Consider the following 14547-nt stretch of genomic DNA (forward strand, 5'->3'; position numbering starts at 1 on the left):
CTCTCTCTGCAAATTCAAGACCTTGAAACCAAATCTGCACCAGATCGAAATCACTGCTTCATCTTCTCAGCTCCAAGGATAATTATCTGTGCTTCAGCTAGCTCTCCACACAATAGAGGAATGCATCTTAATTTATTAAGATCAAAGAAACAGACCTTCGGTCCAAGTCGTCCGTGCCAACAAGGAATCCTAAACTAATGGATTCCCATTTACCATCTATTGGCCTGTATCCATCGAAACCCTTCTTATTCATGTACCCAATTGGAAGCCTTTTAAATGTTGTGATTTTATCAGCCTCCACTACTTCATCTGGTAGGTCCTCCCATACAGACACCACACTCAGCTTGAAAACGTTGCCACTTAGATCCCTTTTAAATCTTTGCCCTCTCAACTTCAACCCATGTGCTCTAGTTTTGGACCCACCTAACCTGAAGAAATAGGACTCCAGCTGCTCACCTTATCCACGCCCCTCGTGATTTTATAAATCTCCATGAAGTCACCTCTCAGTCTTTGACTCTCCAGAGAAAATAGCCCCAGCCTATTCAGCCTCCCCCTGTAGCCCAAATCCTCCAATCCTGGCAACGTTTTTGTAAATCTCGTCCAAACCTTTTCAAGTTTCACAACATCCTTCCCAGAACAGGGAAATTCAAACTGAAAACAGAATTCCAGATGTGGCTTAATCATCATCCTGTCCAACCACAGTATGACGTCCCAGCTTCTGTATTCAATGCATTGACCAATAACGGAGAGTGTTAATGGAGTCCCATTTGCCAGCGGTTAACCCTTATCCCTCTAAAACCTTCCTCTTCATATACACAATCAAATGCCTTTTAAATGCTGCAATTGTACTAGCCTCCACCCCTTCCTCTGGCAGTTCATTCCCTACTTGCAATGCCCTCAACATGAATAAGATGCCCCTTAGATCCCTTTTAAATCTTTTCCCTCTCACCTTAAGCCTGTACCCTCTAGTTCTGGACCCACCGAACTTGGGAGAAAGTCCCTGACTGCGCACCTTATCCATGCCCTTCATGATTTTATAAGATCACCTCTCAGCCTCCAACTCTCCAGGGAAAATAGTCCCAGTCTATTCAGCCTTTTCCAATAGCTCAAACCGTCCAACCCTGGCAAAATCCTTGCAAATATTTTCTGAACCCTTTCAAGTTTCTCAACATTATTCCAAGAACGGGGAGATTGAAAACAGAATTCCAGAAGGGCTTTAATCAGTGCCCTGTCTTGCCACAATATGACGTCACAACAGCTGCATTCAATAACGGGGGGGCGGGGGGGGGGGGGGGTACCAAATGCTACATTCACTACCCCGCCTACCTGTGACTCTATTTTCAAGGAACTATAAACCTGCACTCCAAGGTCTCTTTGTTCAGCAATGTTCCCCAGGACTTTACCATTAAGTGTATAAATCCTGCCCTGATTTGCCTTTCCAAAATACAACAGCTCACATTTATCTAAATTGAACTCCGTCTGCCATTCCTCGCCCCAGTGGCCTATCTGATCAAGATTCTGTTGTATTCTGAACTAACCTTCTTCACTGTCCACGACACCTCCAATTTTGGTATCTTCTGTAAACCTACTGACTATACCTCATATAGTCACATCCAAGTCATTTATTTAAGGGCTCAATATCCATCCTTGCAGCACATTGCTCCTCACAGGCCTCCAGTCCGCAAAACAACCCTCCATCATCATCCTCTGTCTCCTACCTTCAAGGCAGTTTTGTAATGGCTTGTTCTCCCTGCATTCCATGTTATCTAACCCTGCTAACCAGTCTGCTTTGTGGAACCTTGTTGAATGTCCATATAAACAACATTCACCGCCTGGCTTCATCAATTTTCTTTGTCACTTCAAAACATTCAGTCAAGTTAGTGAGACACAATTGTGCATGTACAAAGCCACATTGACTCTCCCTGTCATTCCTCACCTTTCCAAAATAGATGGATATCCTGTCCTTCAGAATCCCTTCCAACAACTTGCCTGCCACTGACTTCAGGCTCACTGTTTTCTTGTTCCATGGCCTCTCCTTACCAGTTTTTTAAAATAATGGCACCTCACCTGTCGCTATCAACGATACAAATACCTCAGGAGAGGCCCAACAATCACTTCACTAGATTTCCAGAAAGTTCCAGAATACACCCGATCATATTCCAGGGCTTTATCCACCTAGATGCGATTTAAGACATCTAGTACCACCTCCTCTGTAACATGGATACTTTTCAAGTTATCACTGTTTATTTCTCCAAACTCTCGAGCTTCCATATACTTCTCCAGTAAAAATAACGTGAAATATTTGCATATCTTTTGCACTCCCTGTGGTTCCATAGACAGCCTTGTTGACCTTTAAGGGGTCCTATTCTCTGGGCCAGTTAATCTTTTGTCTGTGATATATTTGTTTAATCTCTTTGGATTCTATTCCAGGACATCCCAGAAAGGCCTACTTCACGGACCGTAAATTTCCTCTGACTTGATCAACACATACCCTCCACTTCCCGCACCTCCGCCTTTACCCCACCCCTTCAGCCACAATAAAGAATATAACCCTGCGGTCTTCACCTTCCACCCCACTAATCTCCAGATACAGCACATTAACCTCTGTCATTTCTGCTACCTAAAGTCAGACCCCACCACCAGAGACATATTTCCCTCCCCACCTTTATCTGCGTTCCGCAGAGACCATTCCCGCTGTGCCTTCCTTGTTCGGTCCACACCCTCCCACCAACCCACGCTCCACACCCTTGACCCTCCCTTGCCGCCATGGGAGATGTAAAACATGCGGCCACACCTCCCTCTGACATCTGTCTAAGTTCCCAAAAGGATCTTTTCACATCAGGCAGAGATTTGCCTGCACATCCCAAAACCTCATATACTGCATCTAGACACTATGGGAAGAAGGGCCTATTCCCGAAATGTCGATTCTCCTGTTCCTTGGATGCTGCCTGACCTGCTGCGCTTTTCCAGCAACACATTTTCAGCTCTGGGGAGAATGTGCCAACTCCAACAAAGACAGTTGCCCGAGGCTGGAATCAAACCCAGGTCCCTGGTGCTGAGGAAGCAGTGCTAACCTCTGAGCCACAATACTCTGGGATCTTTGGTGCTGATGCGCTGCCCCACTGATACCTCAGTCACTCACCCTGCCTCATTTCCTAAGAGGCAGTGATGACGGAGTGAAATTATCGCTGGACAGTTAATCCAGAGACCCAAATAAGGTTCAGGGGACCCGGGTTTGAATCCCATCACGGCAGATTTTGGAACGTGAATTCAATAAATATCTGGAAAAAATAATCTAGTGACGACAAGGATTCCACTGTCAATTGTTGGAAAACCCATCTGGTTCACTAATGACCTTTAGGGAAGGAAAATGCCATCCTTACCTGGTCTGGTCTGCATGGGACTCCAGACCTATAGCAACGTGGTTGACTCTTAACTGCCCTCTGGGTAAACGCAGCAATAAATGCTGGCCGAGCCAGTGACAGCCTTATCCTGTGAATGAATAAAGAAAACAGATCAGGTTTTGTTCCTTCTCTAGTAGGTACATCCTACAAACTGATTCTGAAATGTTCTCGTACACACTGAACAAATACCTTTCCATCCAAGCCCTTAACACTACGAGGCTATGTTGGTAAAGTTAAAACCACTTATCATTGCATCCATAATATTCTTACAGATAACTGAGGTCTCCTGGTAAAATTGTGTCTCAATTCTCCGCTGACTATTGGGAGAGAGTCTATAATACAATCCCATTAAGATGGTAATCCCTTTCTTATTTCTCAGTACCAACCAAATAACTTGCCTGGATGTACTCCCAGGAATATCCTCCCAAAGCCCAGCCATAATGTTATCCCTAATCAAAAACACCTCTCCCCCTGATCTGTTGCCCCCTTTCTATCCTTGCTATAGCATCTATACCCTGGAACATGAAGCTGCCAGTCCTATCCATCCCTGAGTGATGCCTCTGTTATTGCTGTAATATCCCAGTGCCATGTTCAAAACCATACCCTGAGCCTACCTCCCTGACTTGTAAGGCCTCTTGCACTGAAATAAATGCAGTGCAACTGGTCCGTCGCACCTCATTCTGTGATTTGCTCTTGCCTGCCTTGACAGTCTGACTGGTGAACAGTACCAGCCTCAGACTCACCTCTTTTCTCACTATCTCTTTAGGATCACCCCGACTCCCTCACTGGTTTAATGCCTCCCGAGTGGCACGAGCAAATCTCCCTGCTCGTCAGGACCCCATGCTTTCCCCTTCCTATGCCATTGGTACCAATATACAATGACCTCCCACTGGTTATTTTCCCTTTTGAAAATACTCTGCTCCCTCAGAGACATCCTTGACACTGGCACCAGGGCAGCACCACCCCATTCTGATGTCTCACTGTCAGCTGCAGAAACAGCAGACTGTGCCCCTGACTAGAGAGTCCCCGATCACCATCAATCTTGTGGAACTGGATATACCTCATATTATGTTAAAAGCCAGTCTCAGTACCAGTAACTTGATTGTCAGTGCTACATTCCCCTGAAAGTCTATGACCACCTACATTTTCCAAAACAGTATACTTGCCTGAGATGGGGATAGCCACAGGAGACTCCTGCAGTACCGACCTAACCACCTACCCCCCCCCCCCAGCTTTCCTGGCGGTAACCCATCTACCTGACTGTATCTGCAGTATCCTGCATTCCTGAGACTGCCACCTATCACACACCCTGGCTCCTGTCAATTCCTCACTGCCGTTAATCACTCCTCCACCAATCCATGCGATCCAAAAGGATTTGCAATCACACTTGCTACAGACACAATCATCAGGATCATTGAAACTCTCCCTAATCTCCCACATCCGACAGGAACAGCACGCCACTCTACAACAGGCCATCTCTCCGCCTTAACAATCTACAGACCAAAACAAAGACACAGTCTTACTGCTCGAAAAATACTGCCCGAGAATAACAATGCTTATGTTTCATATCTTAAACATTTAATTAAGAGACCCTAAGACATTAAAAAGAAATCCTCACCTTACTCACTATTGTAGATTGAATAAAATAAAACCGGCTAAGATTGATATTTGAAGAGACTGAAACTCACTGATCTGATCCCCAGCTCGGAGTACCTCCAAGGGCGAGGTCTCTCGGAGGGCAGCTGTGAAATGTCACTGTTTCTCTTCTCTGCCCACTCCATTTCCAGAGAGGTTTTTAACTTCACAGCAAGTCAGCTCAGAGAGGTCACTGCTTGGTTTTACTCACTGGGGATTGCCTTTGCTGCCCAGACCAGTATTTACTGGCCACCTTTACTTGTCTTGGAGAAAGTGGTGGTTAACCGCCTCCCTGAAATGCTGCAGTCCATGTACACCACAGTGATGTTTGGACAACAATCCCCCTGTGGCCCCACGTCCCTCCCTCTCTCTGTAATCCCCCTCCGGCTTCAGAAATTACATGTCCGTGGCATAAGATTTTTATTTGGATTCATTTTTGTTTAATAAACCCCCCCCCCCCCCCACCAAAAAAAGTGTAATATTTTGCCCCAAACAAATTTCTGTTGATTGACCTTTCGGAGAGGCTGACACATGAACGTTGCAGTATTTTATCTCACATTGTACACCTAGAATGATGGAACTTTCTTTTAAACATTGCTAAAAGGGAGGCAATGGCTTAATGGTATTCCTGCCAGATGAGAGACATGTGCAATGTTCCGAGGATTAGGGATAGAATCCCAACATGGCTGATGGTGGCATCGGAATTCAATACAATCTAGAATGAAAAGGCGAATGATGACCATGAAACTATTGTCGATTGTTAGAAACCCACCTGGTTCACTAATGTCCTGTAGGGAAGGAAACGGTCATCCTCACCTGGTCTGGCCAACATGTGACTCCAGACCCACAGCAATGTGGTTAACTCTCAACTGCCCTCAGGAAAAATACTTTACAAACTGTTAACAAATATTCCGCAGGTATCACTTAAAAACTGGCTGTTCACCTTGGGACCATGTGAATATCTGAACGGCCTGAACTAAAACTGAGTTTCAGCTTCACCTTCTCCCTGTCTCACATCAGTCTGTTTACACCCAACTCCAAAACACTCTCATTGAGCCAAGCAGCCCTCACAGTTGCCGCCCTGTCATCTTCATTGTCTGCTCATACCTACACTCCCCTCAGCCTCCTGTACTGTTCCAATGCATCTCAATGGGAGTTCAGGAACAGCACCTCATCTTTCAATTCAGCCCTTTGTAACCCCAGAGTCAACATGGACCTCAGCAGTTTCTGAATGAATAGATAGTTGTCAGAAGCTGCAACATTCCACCTGAATAGGTACTGGAATTTGAGTCCGAAAGGACTCTAAATCGGAAGTTTGAAGGTAATTGAAAATATGAAGTTTTTCATAAAGTGGATGATTGGGTCTCAATCTGAGAGTTCTTCCAAAGAGGCGAGGTGTAATTTGGATAAATCTGTGCTCCCTCTCAGGCCAATATCTCCTTCCTCAGCTGCAGGGTCCAGAACAGAGCACACACCCAATGGGTGATCCAACCATGAATTTGTACATCTTTCTGCTTAACAAAAATATTGGAGATATTTTCCCTCAAACAGAACAGACAAACCTTTCTCCTTCCACAATTAAATGCTAATGATATTCAGATCCTGATGACTCCATTGACTGTAAAAACTTGCTTTGAGATCCCAGCCTCAATTATTAGGATTTAATATCCTATGAAATGAATTCACAAAACAAAACTCACAGTCAGTGCAGGAAGAATATAAAGACATACTTTTCTCTTGGTATGTGCTTGATCTGTAAATGCCTCTCTTGAAATCGTACGCTTCCCCCCCCAACCCATCCTAGGAAGGGGACATGCACATGTGCCTCACTGTATCTAGCCTCCAATAAAAATGGCGGCCATACCCCAGGACCTTTCACCGCCTGAGGGCCGCAGCCGTTTTCCAATCTGCTGCAAACGCGGGATTTAGAGTTTCTAATTCAGACTTACGAACCGCACAGAGTGTAATTAAAACTTCCCAGTCTAAAGTGACTCATTATCTCCGTGTCTCTGAGGCCACTCTCCCCTTCCCTGTTTGCCTCTCCCACATTCACCAACAGCCGAGTCACATGGCACTGCATCTGCCGAGTTACTGGTGACGTGTCATCCCACTGGTAACGCCCCTCATTCACTCCCATTGTTTGGATGACCAGCTGGTTCGACTTGTCTACCAGTCCCGCCACCTTTTCCTATTGGTCCGAAGCTTCCACCAATCAGGTGGACCCCATTGTGAGGTCAGTGGTGGGATCCTCCCCCTGTCTGAATCAAACCTGAAAGTGTATGGATGGTGTCAATCAGGAACAACAAGCAGAAGGTGCTGGGAAAGCTCAGCAGGTCTGGCAGCATCTGGGAACAGAAATCTGTCCAGTGGCCCTGCCTCAGAACTGATGGGAGCTGGGAAAATTAGGATCCTGACAGTGTGGAAACAGACCATTCGGCCCAAAAGGTCCCTCCGAAGGGTATCCCACCCAGACCCATTCCCCTACCCTATTTCTGTATATTTCACCTGACTAATGCACCTAACCTACACATCCCTGAACACTATGGGAAATTTAGCTTGGCCAATAAAACTAACCTGCAGATCTTTGTACGCAGGAGATAGGGGTTAAACAGTAAATAATAGGCAGGGACAGAACCCAGAGAGAGACTGGAACTTTTAGAAAGACAAATGAGTGGATTATGATTAGGCTGGGAGGGTGCATAGCTGTTAATGGAGGGGACAGGAACTTGTGTCTGGCAGCATCTCAGTGGCCTTGGCGGAAATGGCGACAGATGATCTACGTTCTGCTGCAAAAACAGACCCCAAGCTTCCAGCTGCCTGCCACTTTAACACACGAGCCTGTTCCCTGGCCAACATCTCTATCTCATGCTTACTGCTGTGTCCCAGTGAGGCCAGAACATACCAAATGGCCCCGTACTTCAAGGACTGCAATTTCCCCTCCCATGTGGTCAATACCATCCACTATATCTCCTCCACTTCCTGCACCTCTGCCTTTGAAACCCACATCTCCAACGAGGATAGAACACCCCCCCACCAAGTCCTTAGCTTCCACCCAGATACAACACATCAGCCTCTGCCATTTCCACCAGCCACAATCAGACCGCACCATCAGATTCTTAAGGGGTTTGACAGAATAAGTACTGATGTGTCTGAACGTAAATACTGAGAGGGGAGCCTGAAACCAAATTCTGAGCCAGTCAAAGAATTAAGGGTTCTGCTTTGGATTCGTCAAGTTTAAGGCAACACAGACACGGGTAAGGGGTTTCAGTTGCAATGAAGCTGGGGTGAGGAGGAGACAAGCAATGTTTAAGAGATTGGAATTGCTGGTGTTTGGGATTGTGTAGATGCCTGATCAGAAGGTCAGCTTCGCGTCAGATATAACTGCAATACTGTGAAGAGTGTAGTTCTGCTGCATAGTTCCCAGTGAGAAGGAGGGGCTCAGCAATAAGGGAAAGGAATTTATCAGGCAACGGGTTTAACCACTACAATGTTTCATGGGAGGAAACTGCACCTAATCGAGTAGTGGGAATGTGGTAAGCAGTTTGATAAGTGAGTAACAGTGGAGTAATGAAGAGGGACAGCTGGGCATTGTCAGTGTACATGTGAAACCCAAAATGGTACTTTTGCACAATGTCACCTCCTGGTAGTATGTACGTAAAATCCAGAAAGGACCAAGGACACCAAATGCAAGGAATTCAGAAAGGAAAGGGAGAGTGGAGATGGGGCAGGATTTTGGGAGAGAAGGACATAACCAGAAAAGACAGAACAAGGAACAATATCTATGAATCGGTGAGGGAGACTGATGAGGAGGAGGAGGAGGAGGAGGAGGAGGAGGAGGAATGAGAGTTGGAAAGTCTATGGTTTAGTGAGATTAGGGTAAAAGGTCAAGATGAGCTCTGATAAGGCTTGACATGAGGTTGGAGAAAGATGCAAGTTTAGGACAAAAACCGGGAGCACCACGTGAGGCAGTTTGACTCACTGGGCTAGTGGGAGGGAGGGATGCAGCAGATCGGATTATCTCAGTCTTAGTGACAGAGAAACTCCATGTTCTCCAAACTCTTGTTGTTGGAGCGAAGGATGGAGGAGACAGGAGGATGGACAGTGTTTCACAAAGAAACAAAACCTGGGTAAGTGATATTTAAAGTGAGTGAACAAACGTAATGTGTTTAAATTTTATCCAAAATATTAAAACAAACGACTGAAGTCCTGGTTCGAATCCCATCTTGGCAGATGTGGAATCTGAATTCAAGAAAAAATACCTGGAATTAGGAATCTCCTGATCTCCATGGAATCATTGTCAATGGCGGAAAAAAAACCTGCCAACCTGACAGCGGCCCAGCCAGCTACTCACTGTATTAATCACTGCAAAGTCTCAACAAAGGAATGAAACTGGATGGACCACTCGGCATCTAAGAAGGCACCATTTAATACAACCCCAGAATCAGCCCTCTCAGTGGTGCAACGTCCTCCAGACTAACATCTGGATTTTGGTGCCAAAATGTGCAGACCTCTCTCACAGACCAATCAAGGAACAGCCTGACAGTCATACTCATGAAATCAACCCTTACAGACAATGACCAGACACCACCATCACCATCCCAAGGTATTGAGATTGTGGTGATGGAAAAGCACAACAGGTCAGGCAGCACCTGAGGACCTGCTGTGCTTTTCCAGCACCAGACTCTTGACTCTGATCTCCAGCATCTGCAGTCTTCACTTTCTCCTGAAATCTCTGGATATGTCCTGTCCCACCGGCAGGACAGACCAGGCAGAGGTGGTGGCACAGTGGCGTACAGACAGGGAGGATTTGCCCTGGGAGTACACAGCATTGGCTCCGGAGACCAGGAAGTCTCATGGCTCCTGCTGATGACCACGTACCATCCTCCCTTGGCTGACGGATCAGTTCTCCTTCATGTTGAACAACATTTGGAGGAAGCACTGAGGCAATAAAATGGTGTCAAACGTACTCTGGGTACAGGATTTCAATGTCCACAATCGAGACTAACTCTGCAACAGATTTACTGACTGAGCTGGCCAGGTCCTAAAGGACATAGCTGCTCAATTGAGTCTGCAGCGGGTGGTCAGGGAACCAAGAGGGAAAAACATACTTGATCTCATTGTTATGAATTGACCAGCTACAGATACATCTGTCCATGACAGTATCAGTACGAGCGACCATCACACATTCCTTTTGGAGACAAAGTCTTGCCTTAAAGTTGAGAAAAACCTCCATTGTGTTGAGTGACACTATCACCGTTCTAAATGGGACAGACTTTGAAGAGATGTAGGATCTCAAACTGGGTATCTCTGAGGCACTGTGGGACATCAACAGCAGCAGGGCTATACTCCAGCACAATCTGTAATCTCATGGGTTTGTAAATCCCACACTCACCCATCTCAATGGACAGGAAAGGAGGGCATGCCATGAGCAGCACCAGGCAGTCCTAAAAATGAAGTGCCAACCTGGTGAAGCTATCAAACAGGACCATCTGCATCAAACAGCATCAGCAGCAAGCAGAACTAAACGATCCGACATCCAATGGAACAGATTGGAGCTCTGCAGTTCTCCCACATCCAGTTGTGAACGGTGATGGACAATTAAACAACTCACTGGAGGAAGCATCACAGATATCCCCACCCTTACTGATGGAGGGGCCTCACACACCCATGCACCAGATAAGATGACAGCATTTGCAGCAATCTTCAGTCAGAAGTGCAAAGTGGGATGATCCATCTCAGCCTTCTCCAGTGGTTTCTAACATCACAGATGTGAGTTTTAAGCCAGTTGGATTCAGTTTGAATAACATCAAGAAATGGTTAAGTAGTGCAAAGGCTACGGGCCCTGCCAATATTCTGGCAATAATACTGATGGCTTGTGCTCCAGAACTTGCCACCCACCAAGCCACGTACCACTCCAGCACTGGCATCGACCAACAATGTGGAACATTGCCCAGGGATGTTCAACACAAAAACACAGGGCAATCCAACCCAGGCAATTTCCCTCTATCAGTCCACACTCGATCAGCAATAAAGTGATAGAAGGTGTCATCTACAGGGCTACCAAGCAGCAGCTGCTCCGCAACAGCCAGCTCAGCGACACTCACTTTAGGCTCCACCAGGGCCACTCAGCTCCCGATGGTGTTACCGCCCTGATTCACAATCTGGCAACCAGCTGAAACCTAGAGATGAGGTGAGAGCGACAGCCCAGTCCCACTCCAAGATCACAATTTCTAGCTGATTCTACCCTTGTATCAGCTCATATACTCTCATCCACCTTGTGTTATCTCCAGACTTCATTATCCAAACACACTCCTGGCCAGCTGCCCACATTCAACCTCCCTGTAATCTCAAGAAACACTATATCTCTGCTGCCCAAGTACTCCATTGTACCAAAATTTGTCGATCCATCAAAAGGCTCCTATTCATAATCAACAACATAGAACCACAGAGATGTACAGCATGGAAACAAACCCTTCAATCCAAACCGTCCATGCCGACCAGATATCCCAATCCAATCTAGTCTCACCTGCCAGCATCCGGCCCACATCCCTCAATTTAAAATTCTCACTCTTGATTCAATTCCTGGTTGTGATCATTCCTAGCTCGCTGCTTCACACACCCTTTGAGACCTCAACAACCCATTCTGTTCGAGACTCCCAATGATCTGTTAATTCATTACCTCACCTGTGTGGCTGCTTTTACAGTTGCCAAAGCAAAAAGGTCTGAAATTCACAGCTAAAACCTCACAGATCTGCTTTCCTCCTTTAGACATTCCTCAAAACCTGCTTATTTGGCAATGCTTTTGGTCACCTGACCTAATATCATCCTTCTCTGGCCTTATGTCTAAAGTTCCCAATAATATTTTTGTGAAATTATAAGCGGGATAACAAAACTACAAACTGTTCTTTAATTGGACATTATCTTCAAATCATCACTGTTGCTGTAATGAATACTCTATAATGCCACTTACCCAACCACACTGTGGGAGCACCTTCACCACACAAACTGCAGCTGTACAAGAAAGTCAAACATCATCCTCTCCACAAGCAACAGGGCTTTGGCATTAATCACTGGTATCTGTGGAAGGAGAAACACAGTTAATGTTTCAGAGAGTGCAAAACGGATTACAGGGAATGAAAATGGTGCAGAATTTGATAGTTAGAAATGGAAGGAAAATGCACTTTCTTATTGGAAAAAAGAATTCTTGACTGTCAAAGATTTTCCAGAAAAAAATTAATAAGCAGCAGATGGTCAGCGGCTGGGCGGCAGTGAAAAATTAACTTACAAAAATGTCTGTAAAAGTAATAGTAAAATACTAAACAGACCAAATATACACCCATTGTTTGAGACTGAGGAAGCTAGATATTGACAAAGTGGTCATGAGGGATCCCAGAGATGAAGCAGAGCAGTATAAGCTGTTATGATCCCACATAAAGATGTATAGCACCAACACAGACCCTTCGGTCTGACTCATCCACGCCAACCAGGTATCCAAACCTAATCTATTCCCATTTGCCAGCACTTGGCCCATATCCCTGTAAATGCTTCCTCATCATATCATGTGTCTATTTAGATGCCTTTAACATGTTGTAATTGTACTAGCCTCTACCACTTCCTCTGGCATTCATTCCACCCACTGCATGAAAGAGTTGTCCTTTAGGCCCCTTTGAAATTTTCTCCGTTCACCCTAAATGCCCTCTACATCTGGGCACCACCACTCCAGGGAAAACACCTTGTTCATTTACTCTATTCATGCCCCTCATGATTGTATAAACCTCCATAACATCACCACTCAGCCTATGGCACTCCAGGGAAAACAGCCCAAGCCTTTTATGCCTCACCCTACAGCTCAAATCCTCCAACCCGAACAACATCCTTGTAATTCTTTTTTGAAACCTTTCAAGTTTCACAGCACCCTTCTGATAGGAGGCAGGCCAGAACTGCACACAATATTCCAAAAGTGGCCTAACGAATGTCCTGTACAGCGACATGACCTCCCACATCCTATACTCAATGCTCTAACCAATAAAGGAAAATATACTGAACACCTTCTTCATCATCCTATCTACGTGCAACTTGACTTGCAAGGACTATGAACCTGCAATCCAAGGTCTCTTTGTTCCGCAAACGTCTCCAGGGCCTTGCCATTCAGTGTACGAGTCCTGCCCTGATTTGCTTTTCCAAACTGTAGCACCTCATATTTATCGAAATTAAACCCCATCTGATCAATATCTCATTGTAATCTGAGGTAACCTTCTTCATTATCCACAATATCTCCAATTTTGTATGACCTGCAAACTCATTTACGATACCAAATCATTTAAATGAATGGCGAAACAAATCCAGAAATAAACATCCATTTCTCTAAGTTTGAATGTGCTCTGTGTAAATCCTGCCCAATGACTCTGTACCAGAGAAAGGCTGAACATGCGCCTGGCTGCACCTTGCCCCCTACAAAGCTGGCGGCTCCGCACATGTCCAGTGAATTCGTGCCCCGAATAAAGGCAATTCCCCGTTTACTGAAAACACGAGACTGGGACGTTCAAATTTGTGTTTTCCGACGTGCACATTTTGTTTGTAAAACCTCTCTGCTCATACAGAATCGCTCTCACCTCCTGCGGTTCCACAGACAGCCTTGATGACTTTTGCGGGTACCTATTCTCTGCCTGGTTACTCATTTGTCATTAGTGTATTTGTACAATCACTTTGGATTCTCCTTAAACCTATTTCCTAAAGCTATCTCATGTCCCCTTTTTGCCCTCCTGGTTTACCTCGAGTATACTCCTACTGCCGCTACACTCCTCTAGGGATTCACACAAACACAGCTCTCTGTACCTGCCATATCCCTCCTTCATTTTCTCGACCAGGTCCACAATTTCTTTCGTCAGGCAGCACTCTTTACACCTACCAGCCTTGGCCTTAACAGTAACATACTGTCTATGTACTCTCATTGTCGCAGGCCTATGGAGGCAATGGCAGATGAGGATACAGAAGCAATCATTCTCAGTAAAGAGGTAATGTTGGGAAAGATATCAGCCTAAAGGTAGATGGGTCTCCTGGCTCTGATGGAATGCATCCCAGGGACTAAAAGAGATGTTGGGAAAGGGGGCGGGGGGGGGGGGGGGAGAATAACAAATAGACCTCGTGATAATTCACTAAAATTTGTTGGATATCTGGTTTTGACAGACTGGAAGCTGCAAATGTGGTGCCACTATTTTTCAAAAAGGATCCGTTAGCTTAACTTCTGTAGTGGAGAAAATGCTTGAACCTCTCAAGGAAGTAGTGGTGAGATATCTGGGTAGAAATTGTCTCATTGAGCAGACACAGCATGGATTCATGAACGGCAGGTCACGATTAACGCGTTTACTAGAATTACTTGAGGATACGACGAGTGCTTTGGACAAGGGGGACTCGGTGGATGTGGTGTACCTGGATTTCCAGAAGGCATTCGATAAGTTGCCACATAAAAGGCTGCTGAATAAGGTAAACATGCATGGCATTATGGGTA

At 45.6% G+C, this 14547-nt stretch overlaps 1 long non-coding RNA gene across 1 annotated transcript in view; it reads right to left on the reverse strand.

Moving 5' to 3' along the window:
- Nucleotides 1–14547, reverse strand: part of LOC148137667 (uncharacterized) — a 40415-nt gene that overhangs the window by 18464 nt on the left and 7404 nt on the right. The window contains exons 3-4 of the long non-coding RNA XR_015754094.1: nucleotides 12010–12116; nucleotides 3384–3492 (exon numbers count right to left, since the gene is read on the reverse strand). This is a non-coding gene — a long non-coding RNA (uncharacterized LOC148137667). The remainder of the gene's footprint in view (nucleotides 1–3383; nucleotides 3493–12009; nucleotides 12117–14547) is intronic.

Source organism: Chiloscyllium plagiosum, unplaced genomic scaffold (assembly GCF_037043375.1).
Source record: "Chiloscyllium plagiosum isolate Xiang-an unplaced genomic scaffold, Cpla_swu_hap1 HiC_scaffold_42, whole genome shotgun sequence".
Classification (NCBI taxonomy): domain Eukaryota; kingdom Metazoa; phylum Chordata; class Chondrichthyes; order Orectolobiformes; family Hemiscylliidae; genus Chiloscyllium; species Chiloscyllium plagiosum.